This window comes from Molothrus ater, assembly GCF_012460135.2.
Source record: "Molothrus ater isolate BHLD 08-10-18 breed brown headed cowbird chromosome W unlocalized genomic scaffold, BPBGC_Mater_1.1 matW_random_MA34, whole genome shotgun sequence".
Taxonomy (NCBI): Eukaryota; Metazoa; Chordata; class Aves; order Passeriformes; family Icteridae; genus Molothrus; species Molothrus ater.
Genome location: NW_026530820.1, coordinates 121,388 through 135,775, shown reverse-complemented (window position 1 = coordinate 135,775; position 14,388 = coordinate 121,388). Strand labels below are relative to the sequence as shown.

Below are 14,388 nucleotides of genomic sequence, written 5' to 3'. Positions count from 1 at the left end.
GGAGGCTCTCCCAGGCTTGCACGCTGATCCAAACACAGCGAAAGATGCTAATGGCATGCCAATTACCATTGAGCATTTCTTGGGTGAAGGACAGTGGTCTGCAGCCACGATCCAAGCAACTGTAATACCCGTAGAAGCACTGGAGAAGGTAAAAGAAGCTGCTGAAAAAGCATTCTTTTCCCTCCAACCTGAGGGGCCTTTTGAGCCCTACAGTAAGATCAAGCAGCTGCCATCAGAGCCTTTTCTGAAACTTGTCGAAAGGTTAACTAGAGCCATTGAAATCCAAGTTAAAAAAGAGAATGCAAGGGAAGAGGTTTCAGAGGAAATGGCATTTACAAATGCAAATGAACAGTGTCGAGCGGCAATTTTGAGCCTTCCTCTCGAACCCCCTCTACACTAAAAGATATGCTTCTAGTCTGTAACAGGAAAGTGCCTCTGATGAGTGTGGCTGAAGACACCAGACCAAGGCTGCTGCCAAGACCACCTCAGCATGTCGCCGTTGCCAGCCCTGCGCCCATTACCTCAGCACAGCAGTACCCTGGGCAGCAGCGACAACCAGCAATGGTGGACCCCACAAAGCCATGCCTGCTTTGCCACAACCTTGGGCATTGCAGTAACCAGTGCCCCCTGAAAAAGCAATTTGATGAGTTTAGAAATGGCACGGGAGGGAAATTAGAAACACTCCCAGGGGGTCAACAACAACAAAAAAACTGAACGGAGAGCGCCGGCCTGCCAGGTGTGCAGACACAAAAAGAGCAGGCCAAGGGAATAAGGGAACCAAAACAAACCAAGCGTGCGGTAATGTTACTGTTTCTGTAAGTGAAGCAGATGCTTCAAAGACCACGTCTGCTGGTCCACTGTTAAAAATGCAACAAAATAACCTTTGTTATAATTTAAGTGAACCTATGTTAACCACGTCTTCTGTCAATGAGCCTTACAGGTTGCAGCTGACAGAATCACTCCATCTGAAAGACACGGACTGGCATTTTGTTTCTGTCAACCCAGAACAGAAGGGTACTTGGCACCGTATTCACTGTAAGTACATCGGCATTGGGGACACCAAACACACACCACGAGATTGAAATTGCTCCAGGAATGATAACATCAGATCCTGAGCAATTCGTTCTCGGACTGCACTGTTTCCACCCACCTCTGTTTCTTCCCAAAGGTCAAATTGTTGCCCAAGCTATCCCTGTGCCGTTTGTGCCTGAAGGCACCAAAAAACAAGGGCCCACAGTCGCCCAGGTCCAAGTTATTGGAAGAGATAAACCCAAATTATGGTGTAATGTCAGTGAGGGTGGGGAGTCAAAACGCATTGAGATGCTTGTAGACACGGGTGCAGACTGCACAGTGATCCCAGTACAAGACTGGCCAGCACATTGGCCTTTGCAAAACGTTGCTGGTCACGTTAAAGGTGTAGGAGGCCTGCAATTGGCAAGACAATCCAAAAGCATCGTCCAAATAGAGGGACCAAATGGACAATTAGCGAATATCCGTCCATTTGTGTTAGATTATTCGGAACCTTTGTTAGGGAAAGATTTGATGGCCCAGTGGGGTGTCACAATTGATATTCCAGACTCCCCACAGGATTTTTGTACAGCAGTGATGGAACAACAGCGCCACACCCAAAAACTGAAGTGGAAAACAGACAAACCAGTTGAGGTGAAACAGTGGCCGCTCAGTAAACAAAAAATAAAGGCACTTGAAGAGCTAGTGGAAGAGCAATTGAAAAAGGGTCACATTGTGGAGACCACATCCCCGTGGAACTCTCCAGTGTTTGTCATTCAGAAAGCTGACAAAAAGAGATGGCGGCTCCTCCACAACCTCCGACAAATTAATAATGTCATTGAAGATATGGGCTCTCCCCAACCTGGTATGCCATCCCCAACAATGCTTCCCCAGGATTGGAAATTAGCTGTTATTGATATAAAAGATTGTTTTTTCCAAATTCCCCTACATCCTGACGATGCACTGCATTTCGCATTCTCGGTCCCCACCATCAACATGGAAGCCCCTATGAAAAGGTACCATTGGACAGTTCTGCCTCAGGGCCTGAAGGTTTCTCCAGCGATCTGCCAGTGGTATGTCTCTTCCCTGCTTTCCCCAGTGCGTGCAGCCGCAGAAAAGGCCATCATCTATCATTATATGGATGATATCCTCGTGTGTGCCCCCAATGATGATCTACTCATACATGCGCTTGACCTAACGATCAATGCATTGATTGTTGCAGGGTTTGAGCTCCAGGAAAAGAAAATTCAAAAGATGCCACCTTGGAAATATTTGGGCCTAGAAATTGGAAATAGGACCATTGTTCCTCAAAAACTAGAAATCAATCGAAGGATCAAGAGCCTTGCGGATGTCCACAAGTTGTGTGGGTCTTTGAATTGGGTAAGACCATGGCTCGGTCTGACTAAAGAAGACCTTGCCCCTCTTTTCAATTTATTGAAAGGGGGAGAGGACCCTGGTGCTCCTAGGTCTATTACCCCAGAGGCACGGAAAGCTCTAGAAAAGGTTCAGATTGCAATGTCCACAAGACAGGCCCACCGAAGCCGGCCTGACCTGCCATTCAAATTTATCATCTTAGGTAAGTCGCCACACCTCCATGGAATCATTTTCCGGCGGGAGGAAAAACAAACTCCTAAGGCCAAGGGCACACCTAAAAAGGGCCAGGACAAGAGGGACCCTCTCTTGATCATAGAATGGGTTTTCCTCAGTCACAAAAGGTCCAAGAGAATGACAAAGCCTCAGGAGCTTGTAGCAGAACTGATCCGGAAAGCAAGAATCCGGATCAGGGAGTTAGCAGGATGTGACTTTAAGTGCATTCACATTCCAATTGAGTTAAAATCGGGTCAAAATACTATGCAAATATTGGAACAATTGTTTCGAGAAAATGAAGTGTTGCAGTTTGCTCTGGATTCCTACTCAGGACAAATTTCTGTAGAGCGGCCTGCCCACAAAATGTTCGAACAAGATATTCAATTTATTCTGAAATTGAGAAGTGCTCTGAGTAGGAGACCTTTAAAAACGGCTCTGACTGTCTTTACAGATGCGTCCAGGAGGTCCCACAAGTCCGTTATGACTTGGAAGGATCCTCAAACCCAGCAGTGGGAGACGGACATTACTGAGGTGGAAGGTTCACCTCAGGTTGCTGAATTGGCTGCAGTTGTTAGGGCTTTTGAAAGGTTCTCAGAACCATTCAATCTTACTACAGATTCTGCATATGTGGCAGGAGTAGTGTCCAGGGCAGATCAAGCAATACTGCAAGAAGTGTCTAACATCGCACTTTTCAAATTGCTCTTAAAACTTGTAAAGTTAGTCACTCACCGGGAGCAACCATTTTATGTGATGCACGTCGGGTCACACACCGACTTGCCAGGGTTTATCGCTGAAGGCAACAGAAGGGCAGATGCTCTTGCTGCACCTGCAGTGATGGCCACTCTCCCAAATGTTTTTGAACAGGCAAAAATCAGCCACCAGCTTTTCCACCAAAATGCACCTGGCCTGGTTCGTCAGTTTCACATCACTCGAGAACAGGCCAAAGCCATTGTGGACACATGCCCAAATTGCCAACAACATGCACTCCCTACAGTGAGTACGGGAGCAAACCCTAGGGGGTTAAACAGTTGTGAACTGTGGCAAACAGATGTTACACACATATGGTCATTTGGACGGCAGAAATACGTTCATGTTAGTGTAGATACCTTTTCTGGAGTGGTCTATGCCTCTGCCCACACAGGAGAGTCATCTAATGATGCCATTAAGCACCTCTTACAGGCTTTTTCTTTCATGGGCATCCCCAAGGAATTGAAAACTGATAATGGGCCTGCCTATAAATCCAAGGAATTTGGGAGCTTCCTGCAGCAATGGGGAGTAGAGCACAAAACTGGCATCCCCTACTCCCCTACAGGTCAAGCCATAGTAGAAAGGACTCACTGCAATATTACAAGAGTCCTAAACCAGCAGCAACAGGTTCTGAAGGTGGAAGCCTCCCACATCCAATTGTCCAGGGCGCTGTTCACAATCAATTTTCTGAATTGTTCCTTTGACAGCCTGAACCCGCCCATCCTGCGTCACTTTGGGGCGAGCAGTCATATGATGTTGAAAGAAAAGCCTCCGGTTTTAGTAAAAGACCCTGAGACTTGGAAAACGGTGGGACCTTACAAATTGGTTACTTGGGGACGTGGATACGCCTGTGTGTCCACCCCCTCTGGTTTAGAGTGGGTTCCTTCCAAATGGGTAAGGCCCTATGTTCCCAAGGTCTCAGAGAAATCAACAGAAGCGCCCCAGGTTGCCAATGCTGCCTGGAGAAGGAAACGCTGCACGTGTTCTCTGGAGGAAATTCCATTTAAGCCTCCTATCTGGAATAGTTTGTAATATATGCTTGTCTTAAGTTTCCTTTTACCGGTTTAGATCCCGTTATTCGTGTGCAGTCTCGAGATGCCATGAGACTGAGCCTGCTCCTCATCCTACTTGTGATCATCCCTCCAGAGATCTCCTGGATAGTCCCTCAGCCCAAAGCGAACGTATGGACCACCTTGGCCAGAGCCCTTGGACAAGATCACATTTGTCTCTCCACAGCAACGGCCTCTGACCCCCTCTCAACTTGCCTGGTGTGAGTTCCCTTTAAATCCTCAGAGTTCCCAAATGAAATGTGGAATGCTTTAAATGAAGTTAACTTACTCGCACCTTCTCCTGGCCGCTATCCTGCTGACAATCCTTTACTGTTTTGGCAGGAGTGGGTGAGAAAGTTACCAGTGCCAAAAAGGGAGCCACAAGAGTTCCCTCTCTTAGGCTCCATGAATGCAACCTTTTGCATTCACTTTAAATTCAATTCCCACTTACCATATCATGAAGCTAAATGAAACACCTATCCTGACCCTAGCAACCCACACTACACAGACAAAAACTGGTGTGAAAATACAGTCCTAGTCATGCACTCATCAGGTGGTGATTACAAGCCTCGTGAACTCCCAAAATGAGTGTTTTTAATATGTGGAGACAGAGCATGGGCAGGTCTCCCTCTTCGTCTGCTCGGAGGTCCATGTACCTTTGGCAAGCTGAGCCTGTTAACCCCAAATCAAACAAACCTAATACATTGGCAAACAAAAAACAACACACATACATTGGCCATCCAAAAAAGAGACCTAAGGCAATTAGACCCTGATTGTAATTCGGAAATTGTTCACTGGTCTAGACCTAAAGCCACAGCAATTACAGTCCTTCTGCCGTGGATCTCGGCAGCAAAAAGCATGGGAGAATTAGGGCAATTGGAATGTTGGGTTGCAAAACAGGCAAACCTTACTTCTACTGCCCTGAGTGACCTCTTATCAGATGAGGCAATTACCAGGCAAGCCACCATTCAGAATAGGGCAGCCATAGACTATCTGCTCCTTCTGCACAACCATCGCTGTGAAGAATTTGAAGGTCTCTGCTGCGTCAACTTGTCATCAAAAGCAGAGAACGTCCCTGCCACGATCGACAAGATGAAAACCATGGTGAGCGACATCAAGCGAGAAACTGACGACTGGCTGAGTGGACTGTTCAAAGGCTGGGGACTCTCGGGCTGGTTGGGATCTATCCTGAAAACTGTGTTTTTAGTATTGTTTGTTTTAGTTATCGTTGTTGTAGTTGTTAGCATTGTTTTTGGTATAATCAAACGCATGGTTCTCAAGTTGATTTCAAGCTCATCTCCCCCTCCTGAAGTTTACCATTTGGAAGCCCTTCGTGCTCCAATGAATGACACAGAACCCTCAGTAGAAAGCACTGAACCTCCTGTAGAAGAGGAACCGATTTACCAACCATGGTTTGGCAAGCATCCTGCACCACAAACCCAGTCCTCTTCTTTTTAAACAAAACTAGGGGGAGATGTTGCAGTGTGTCACCATTTCCTGTCTCACCTATCCCAACCCCCTCAGGTGTGCCAAGCTTTCCCCCTTCCCCTTTTTCCCTCTTTCCTGGAAGCTCTCCATTAATCTAAACCTTCCAGCAAGGCGTCGTGTGATTGGCAGATGCCCCCCAGGCCTGGGCTCATTGGTTTGTCCTAGCGTCCACATCCCCTGACCCTTCCCCTGCTCACACCTGGTTGGCCCTCACCTGTCCCTCCCCTCCCCCTGTCCCCAGGGCTTAAAGAGGACACGAGACCATGCGGTCGGGGTCTCTGCCGTGGTTCTGTCTCTGTCTGTCTGGAGCTGTTGCCGGGTTCAGAAATCTACCATGCTACAATAAACTCTGGATCTAAGCTACACGGCAGAACCCGCTCCTTTTCTCTTCACCGTTGCCTGAATCTTTTCCACCAAAGGTAAACTGAGTTCCTATTTTGCCTGGACTTGTTCTGAGTGCCCAGCTGCAGCACTAGCCAGCCAAAGGCATCTCTGGGGTGAAAAACGCCACAGCTGCCGCCTTTGGTCCAGCAGCGAGGCCAGACGAAGCCAGGCAGAACACACCCCGAAACATTCGGGGCTTAATGTTTAATACATAAGCACCCATAAGTACTCAGCAGTTAGTTTCCTAGCAACTTATGGGAAAAAATTCTATAAGTAAAATAAAAAAAATGACAAAGAAAGAAACCCAACCCCCAACACCCATTTTTGTTAGAAGTCATTAAGGATGTGTCATGGTTTAGGGCAAATTTGGAGGAGAATTTCCAAATTAGGGCGCCTCCAGTAAGCAAACCCACACAGCCCCTCCCCCCAATCGGTTCGGGAAGGATTCCTCGGAGAGGAGTGGAAAGAACCTGTTTATTTAACAAGCACAGCACCCCCCAGCACACAAAATGAACAATACCAGATGACACCGCTCTGAAAAAAGATGACAAATTCAGAAAGTCTCTCTTGGGGGGTGGTCACTCTGTTGTCAGTCCCTCCTCCGCTGGGGCAGCTGCTGCAGGCCACAAGGTGCAGGATCTTGGTGTTTCCCAGGTCCCAGTCCGGAGCAGATTTGAAATGGTCAGAAAAAGGAAAGGAGAAACAGTCCAGAAAGAAATTGGACAGTTTAGCTAAACTAGCTAATGAGCAAAAGCAAGCAGAAGCGAAGCAAGCAAGAGTGAGAGAGCAAAGCAAAGCAAAAGCAGCAAAAGCAAAAGCTGCAGTCTCTGTGTCCCGCCAGGCTGATAAGAAAACCAAAACAAAACTTTCCCTCTTCAGAGCCGGTCTTAAAGGTATAGAACATAATATCCAACATTAACTGAACACATGAATGGGGATACAAGCATCATAACATCACCCTAGGACAGGATGCAACATCACAATGTGACATTTGCTTAAAGAACAATCCAAATACAACAATTAGGCTAGAACAAGGAGTGATTGACAGAGGAACTTTTCCAGGGAAAGTATGGCAAATAGATTTTTCTGAACTCCCAAGAAAGGGGGGTTTCAGATATCTATTGGTGTTAACTGACACCTTTTCTGGGTGGTCAGAGGCATTCCCTTGTAGAACAAACAAAGCTCGAGAAGTAGTAAAAGCATTGCTAAATGAAATCATCCCTAGGTTCAGATTACCCAGGGAAATTTCCTCTGACAGAGGAATGTATTTTTTTGTGCAAAAATTGTACAAGCAATCAGCAAAGGGTTAGGAATTCAGTGGCAGCTTCATACCCCCTAGAGGCCACAAGTTAGTGGTTAAGTAAAGAAAATGAACCATATGATTAAACAGCAAATAGCAAAAATTTGCCAGGAAACCAATTTGTAGTGGTACCAAGCTCTACCTATCACCTTTGTGCGACTCAGGGTTGCTATAGAAAAGTAACGTAAAAGTCAGCTCTCACAATTAAGAAATAGATATTATGTGTATGTTAAGATGTGTAGTGATGTTATTGTACTATGTCCCCCATAGTCCTCTTTCCCCTCCCCTTGTAATTGCCTTAGTAGTCAGGGCATTTTGGGGGAGGGCAGCCTTGTTACTAGGAGGTACAGCATGGCAACACCTGACCTCCAGTCAAGTTGCAAGAAAGCAGTCTCCACCAATAGATGGCAATGAAGAGTTAACTGACAGACTTTGGGAAGGGCTAAGGTTACCTGATGCAACACCAAAATGTATAAAAAGGGGAGCAATAGCCACGGATGGTGGGGAGGGGGGAAGTTCCCAGAACTGTCATTTTTCCTTATTCAGTCCCATGTTGTAATTTTTTGTTAAGGTTTAATAAACCTTTAAAATTTTAAAAGTGAGCGGTCATTTCTCACAGGGTCAAACCTCAATCAAAAGAAAAGGTTAGCTCATTCAAAATTCTTTATGGTAGACCTTATGGACTGAATGCTACTCATGATGAAAATTTGGCTCAAGTAGGCAATCAATATATCTGTGAATATTTGAATTTAATACAGTGTTTGAAAATCAACCTAAGCAGCCAGATCATAAACTGCATGCAATTGATCCTGGTGACTGGGTATATGTTAAGAATTTTTCTGGTGATCTTCTACAGGAGAAGTGGGACAGACCTTTTCAAGTCCTTTTGACAACTTTCACTGTGGTTTGCATAAAAGAGAGACCTACCTGGATTCATTATACCCTAGTCAAGAAATCTCCTATTAAACGATGGACTGCAACAGCTGTTGATACTAAAGGACTGAAACTGAAAAACAGACGTAAACTATGAATACATTGTTATGCTTTGTTACTTTTTAGCAATTTACTATAACCTTCAATGCTAATAATTATGTATCTTTGCTTGAATCCATAGCTAACCATACTAGAGTAAGAGATTGTTGGTTGTGTGGAGAAGTACAACAGTTGCGCTCACCATTCTTGGGGGTGCCTGTGGTAATCACATATCCTCTGAACAGAGACATAGCTCTCTCCCAGGATTTTCCTGGGAAGCTGTGAGAAAGCTCAGAGAAAAGAATGAGAAACAATTCTTATCGCCACTTGCTGGGCCTGTTGTTGTGCACATGTGGAATGTGTTATGGAGATTTGTTTACCAAAGGGTGAGTTCTTAATTGGACACTGGTGATGGTGTTTTGGATTCATTGACCAATTGGATCCATGCGTGTCATGACTGTCTGGCAAGGGCTATGGATTTTCCTTAATAGTATAGTAATAATAAAGCAATTGATCAGCCTCCTGCAATCATGGAGTCGATGCTAATTATTTCCTGGTGGGGACCGCTGCTACAATAGGTGCCCTCTAGTAATTGAACTGAGTTAAGCTCATATTCCCTGTATGAACATAGACACCAATGTGAACGGCCAGGGTCCCCGATGGGAATGCCTCCTTTTCAGTTAATGCTTGTCAATCAATCTGTTACTTATATAGAATCAAATTTTGCAGGACCCAATCTTGGTTATTTTAACAACACTAGCAATTGGACCAAAATTGTTCCTCTACCATGGGTCTGATTCAACAAATCCCCTCACAACAATGGCATACCTATTTATACACCAGACATACTAAAGACCCCTTAATAAGAATTACTCTAAATTGTGATTTGCAGGATGGTTATTGGTGGTTGCATGTAAATGGAATAGCCCCTAAACAATAGCCTGGAAATTGGACAGGACAATGTATCACAGGGTATCTTGTCCTGCACATACAGATGATAAATCACACTAGTTCAATTACAGGTATTGTTAGGGGAATTTAGAGGAAAATTTGGAAAAATCAATTAAGTCAAAGTGTACTGTTCAACCCTCTAAATAGATATAACACAGGTTTTCATAGTTTCATCAGGGCATTATTATTTCCTCTAGGAATAGCACAGTTGAAAATGGCAATAGTGAACATCTCAGCAGAAATGGAAATAACTGCAAATACATAATCATAGAATCACTAGGTTGAAAGAGACCTTCAAGATCATTGAGTCCAACCCATGCCCTAACACCACTTCAACTAAACCATGGCACCGAATGCCACATCCAGTCTTTTTTAAACACATCCAGAGATGGTGACTCCATCACCTCCACAGGCAGACAATTCCAGTAGTTTATCACCCTTTCTGTAAAAAACTTTTTCCTAATATCCAACCTATATTTCTCTTGGTGCAGCTTAAGACTGTGTCCTCTTGTTCTGTCAGTTGCTGCCTGGAGAAAGAGGCCAACCCCCACCTGACTACAACCACCTTTCAGGAAGTTGTAAAGAGTGATAAGGTCACCTCTGAGTCTCCTATTCTCCAGGCTAAACAACCCCAGCTCCCTCAGTCACTCCTCATAGGGCTTGTGTTCTAAGCCCCTCACCAGCCTTGTTGCCCTCCTCTGGACACACTCAAGCATCTCAACATCCTTCCTAAACGGAGGGGCCCAGAACTGGACACAGTAGTCAAGGTGCAGCCTCACCAGTGCCAAGTACAGGGGAAGAATGACCTCCCTGGTCCTGCTAGCCACACTATTCCTGATACAGGCCAGGAAGCCATTGGCCTTCTTGGCCACCAGGTCACACAGCTGGCTCATGTTCAGTTGGCTGTTGACCAGTAACCAGTACCCCCAGGTCCCTTTCTGCCTGGGCACTGTCCAGCCACACCGTCCCCAGCCTATAATGTTGCAGGGGGTTATTGAGGCTGTTGTTGTTCTATTTCTAGAGTCCCATACTGTTGTTATCAGATTTCTAAAGTCCCATACCTCCTTGGTGTGTTCTCATGGCTGCAGATCTTCACAGCACAGACTCCTTCTTCTTCTGCATGTTGTTCTTTCTCAGTTCAGGGCTCCTTCAAGACTCTCCCTGACTGGCTAACCCGTCCCCTTTTATCCCAGTTATCTTCATTAGTCACAGCTGCAGCCCAATTAAGCACATCGCAGTTGCAGCCCATCAAGGACAACCAGGACCTCCCAGGGCAAAGCCTATATACAGATATTCAAGTACAATACATGCATTTTCCCATGACTCAAAGGCCACCTCTACTATAGAGGCCAAAATGCAGGACTAAGCACTTGGACTTATTAAACTTCATCTTGTTGGACTCTGCCCATCCAATTATGTGGTTGCTGGCTTTACCCACATGTGATGAATGCAGAGTTCAATTCCCTCTACCTTGAACATGGTGTAGGTTACCAGGAGGACTTGGAAAGATCCTTTCCACTTTTCCTTCAATAGTTTAGAGTTGAGGTTATGATGGGTTGACCTTGGCTCAATGCCAGGTGCCCACCAAGCCACTCTACTACTCCCCAGCTGGATAGGGGAGAGAAAATAAGATGGAAAGCATCTTGTAGGTTGAGATAAAGCAAAAGCGAAAGTTTGTGCACGCATCGGCAAAGAGAAAAAAAACTTTATGCTCTACTTCACATCAGTGAGTGATGTTCAGACACTTCCCTGGAAGCAGGGCTTTAGCATGCAGAGCAGTTTCTCTGGAAGGCAAATATTATAAATAATGAATGCCACCTGTTCCTTCTCCTTCCTTTAGCTTTTATATCTGAGCTGACATCATATGATATGGAATATCCCTTCGGTTAATTTGGGTCAGCTGGACTAGTTGTGTCCCCTCCCAGGATTGTCATGGTTTGACACTGGCACAATGCCAGTGCCCCCATGAAGATACCTTCTCCCTGGTTTCTGCTGTGAGATGTGACCAGGAATAAGCAAAGCAGGCTCCTACTTAGGGAAAAAGAACCAGAACTTTATTAACTACTCTACAACTACAGATAAAAAGGAACACACACACAGGGAAAATGAAAACTTCACAAGTGCATTTCCTCCTCCCCCCACCAAATTTCCAACACAATACATTTGGTTCCTCAAATCACCAACTCTCGGTCCAGCACCACCTTTTAGACAATCAATCCTCAGTTCATCAAGAGGAGAGGAGTCCTTCTTGTGCCATGGGCTTCCCCTGGAAACACAGCTGAAGCCTCGTGTGTTTCTGTGTCACTTGTGGCACTGCCTGGAGAACATCTGCCATCGTGACTTCTTCCTTTTCATGTCCAGTGCTCTCACCACTGAACACGGACCAGAACTGCTTCTAGGGTTGTCTTTTAAGGATGCTCTGTCCCGATCCAAAAAAGGCACAGTCTCTCCTTTGGGACACCTGTTCCCCCCATATTTTTTCACCCCCTGGGGCCGAGGGGCATCAACACTGAGCAGTCTCTGTATCACAAGGAACATGGGTCTGTCCATCTCTCCTTTGGGACACCTGTCCCCACAATCTCTCCTTTGGGACACCTGTCCCCCCCCATATTTTTTCACCCCCTGGGGCCGAGGGGCATCAACACTGAACCCTCTTGGTTCTGAGGCCATTGCCTCCCCCTAGAATGCAGTCTCTGTATCACAAGGAACATGGTTCTGTCCATGGCTATACAAAAAGAGTCCAGCAAAAGCTACTCCATCATCTCTTCCCACTAGGATTCTTCTCTATTCTTCTACTATCTCTCACTCGCCCAGACCTCTCTCACACTGGCCCATTTCCTTCCTCATCTTCCACTCTATCTTCTAGGAAAGGTCAATGTTCTGTAAAGTTCTCATTCTCCAAAAAGGGGTTAAAAGCTCCTACAAGTGGCCGGCTGAACCCCCCCCCCCCTTCTCCATCCCAGCCGTGCTGCCGGCGCAGGCCCATGTTTATCAAGCTTCAAGGTTACAGTCCCAGGCAGCGGCTCTCTCTCTCCTCTCTCTGTGTCTCTCAGGGGGGGGCTGCCCGATGGCTCCCGGTGTCTCCCTCTCTCTCTCTCTCTCTTCCACCCTTCCACCCCGGGGCTCAGGCCTACCTCTCTCGGCCTCATGGCTTTCCCCTCCCCCTGCCCAGCCAGCAGCTGGGCCAGGGGAGAGACCCGAACTCTTTCCCGCCGGAAACCCAAGAGAACCCTCCCAGGGGAGAGCTCTGCTTTTAACCCCGTGTTCTCAGAGGCGTGTCCATGTCCCAATGGCCAGGTTAAATGCCAATATTAAAGTCTGAATATCCATTGGCCAAAAACACAGCATCCCAAAAAACACATTTCCTGTCAAACCACCACAAGGATCTTGCCCACTCCCAGACCCTTGAAGGGGGAACAATGTTGGAGAGACAGTGCTGATGCTTCTACCCCTTGCCTCAGTGAATCAGATATTTAAGAATCATTATTCATTACACAACCTGCACTCACAACAAAATCAACCAAAGCAGGACAAAAATTCTCCCCACAAAAATCAAAATAACATTATCACAACACAGAACGAAAGTGGACAATTTGCACAAAATCCACACCTTGTCCCTTCACTACAATTACAACAAAAATTCCCCATGATCATTCTACTCTCTAACATTGTTCAGTACTTGTTTTGCCCATCACCTCTCCCAATTACTCTCTTTATCTCAAAATCCTCATGATCCCGGGTTTCAGCACAAAAAAGACTTTAGTGGGTTGACCCTGACTGGATGCCAGGCACCCACCAAAGTTACTCTGGCACGGTAGGAGTGAAGGCTTCAGACAAGTCCTGCCTTAGCCTCAGTTTTTGACAACATTTTGAATTTAAGAAATCACTCTGGTCCACAATTTCTAAGGATGGCTGATCAGGTATATTTGTAAAATTATTTATTAAACAGGACATAACAGATGAAAGATCTTAATCAGAGTTACTTACTACACAGTCTAGAACTAAAAAGAACTACTAGTAGATTACAGCATAGCATAAAGCAGTGCACAATATCAAGGTACTTATATTAAATATTAAAGGTAGCAAGAGAAATAGTATTGATTAAGATTCAAATGTAACTTAGTACTGAAATGACGATAATGTACAGATTCCTTCACTTAACCTCTGAGGGACTAACCGCGAAGCAGGCATCCCTATTCATGGGAGAAACTCCACAGATTTCCATGGAAATGCGAGAAACAACCGTTCACTGAAAAAAATTTAAAAGGTTTATTAAACTTTAACAAAAATACAGCAAAAGGACAAAATAAGGAAAAACAGGCCTGGGAGCTACCCTCGTGGCTACCAACCACATAACTGGCTCATCTTCAAGATGGATGCTTTGCCTTTTATACCCCCCAGGGGTTGCATCAGCCAACCCTGGCCCCTCCCAAAGTCTGTCAGTCAACTCTTCTTTGTTGTTAATTGGTGGAGACTGCTTTCTTGCAACTTGATTGGAGGGTCAGGTGTTGTCATGCCGCACCCCCCCCAGCAACAAGCTTTTCTGTTCCCATTTACCATCCAGTAGGGAAAAAAAGTGAATCTCCTAAGACTTATTATGCCATTATAACAACAATGGAGCAAGACAAGCTTTCAAAGACTTAGTCTATTGAAATTTTGCAGTCCCACATTCCCAGAGGTGGCAGTGTTGTGCATATTATTGCACAACCAATAAAAATAAATATTCTCAGGTTAGATGACACACAAAAATACCAAACATAACAATGGCACAAACCAATTTTGGATAGGTTGCATCTTTTGCATATTATTTCCACAATTCATATTGATATTTCTTGCTAGATCATCCATTTTAAAATATTGCTGATGGGCAGTTCTTGCACTTAAAGATTTTACAAGCCCATA

At 45.4% G+C, this 14,388-nt stretch overlaps 1 long non-coding RNA gene across 1 annotated transcript; it reads right to left on the bottom strand.

Annotated features, from left to right (window-relative positions):
* Positions 1 to 11,518: 11,518 nt before the first annotated feature.
* On the bottom strand, positions 11,519 to 12,423 carry LOC129047155 (uncharacterized). Its single transcript, XR_008509147.1, has 2 exons — positions 12,053 to 12,423; positions 11,519 to 11,947 (listed from the first exon to the last, which is right to left on the bottom strand). It is a non-coding gene; the product is annotated as an uncharacterized LOC129047155 (long non-coding RNA).
* Between the last annotated feature and the right edge of the window lie 1,965 nt (positions 12,424 to 14,388).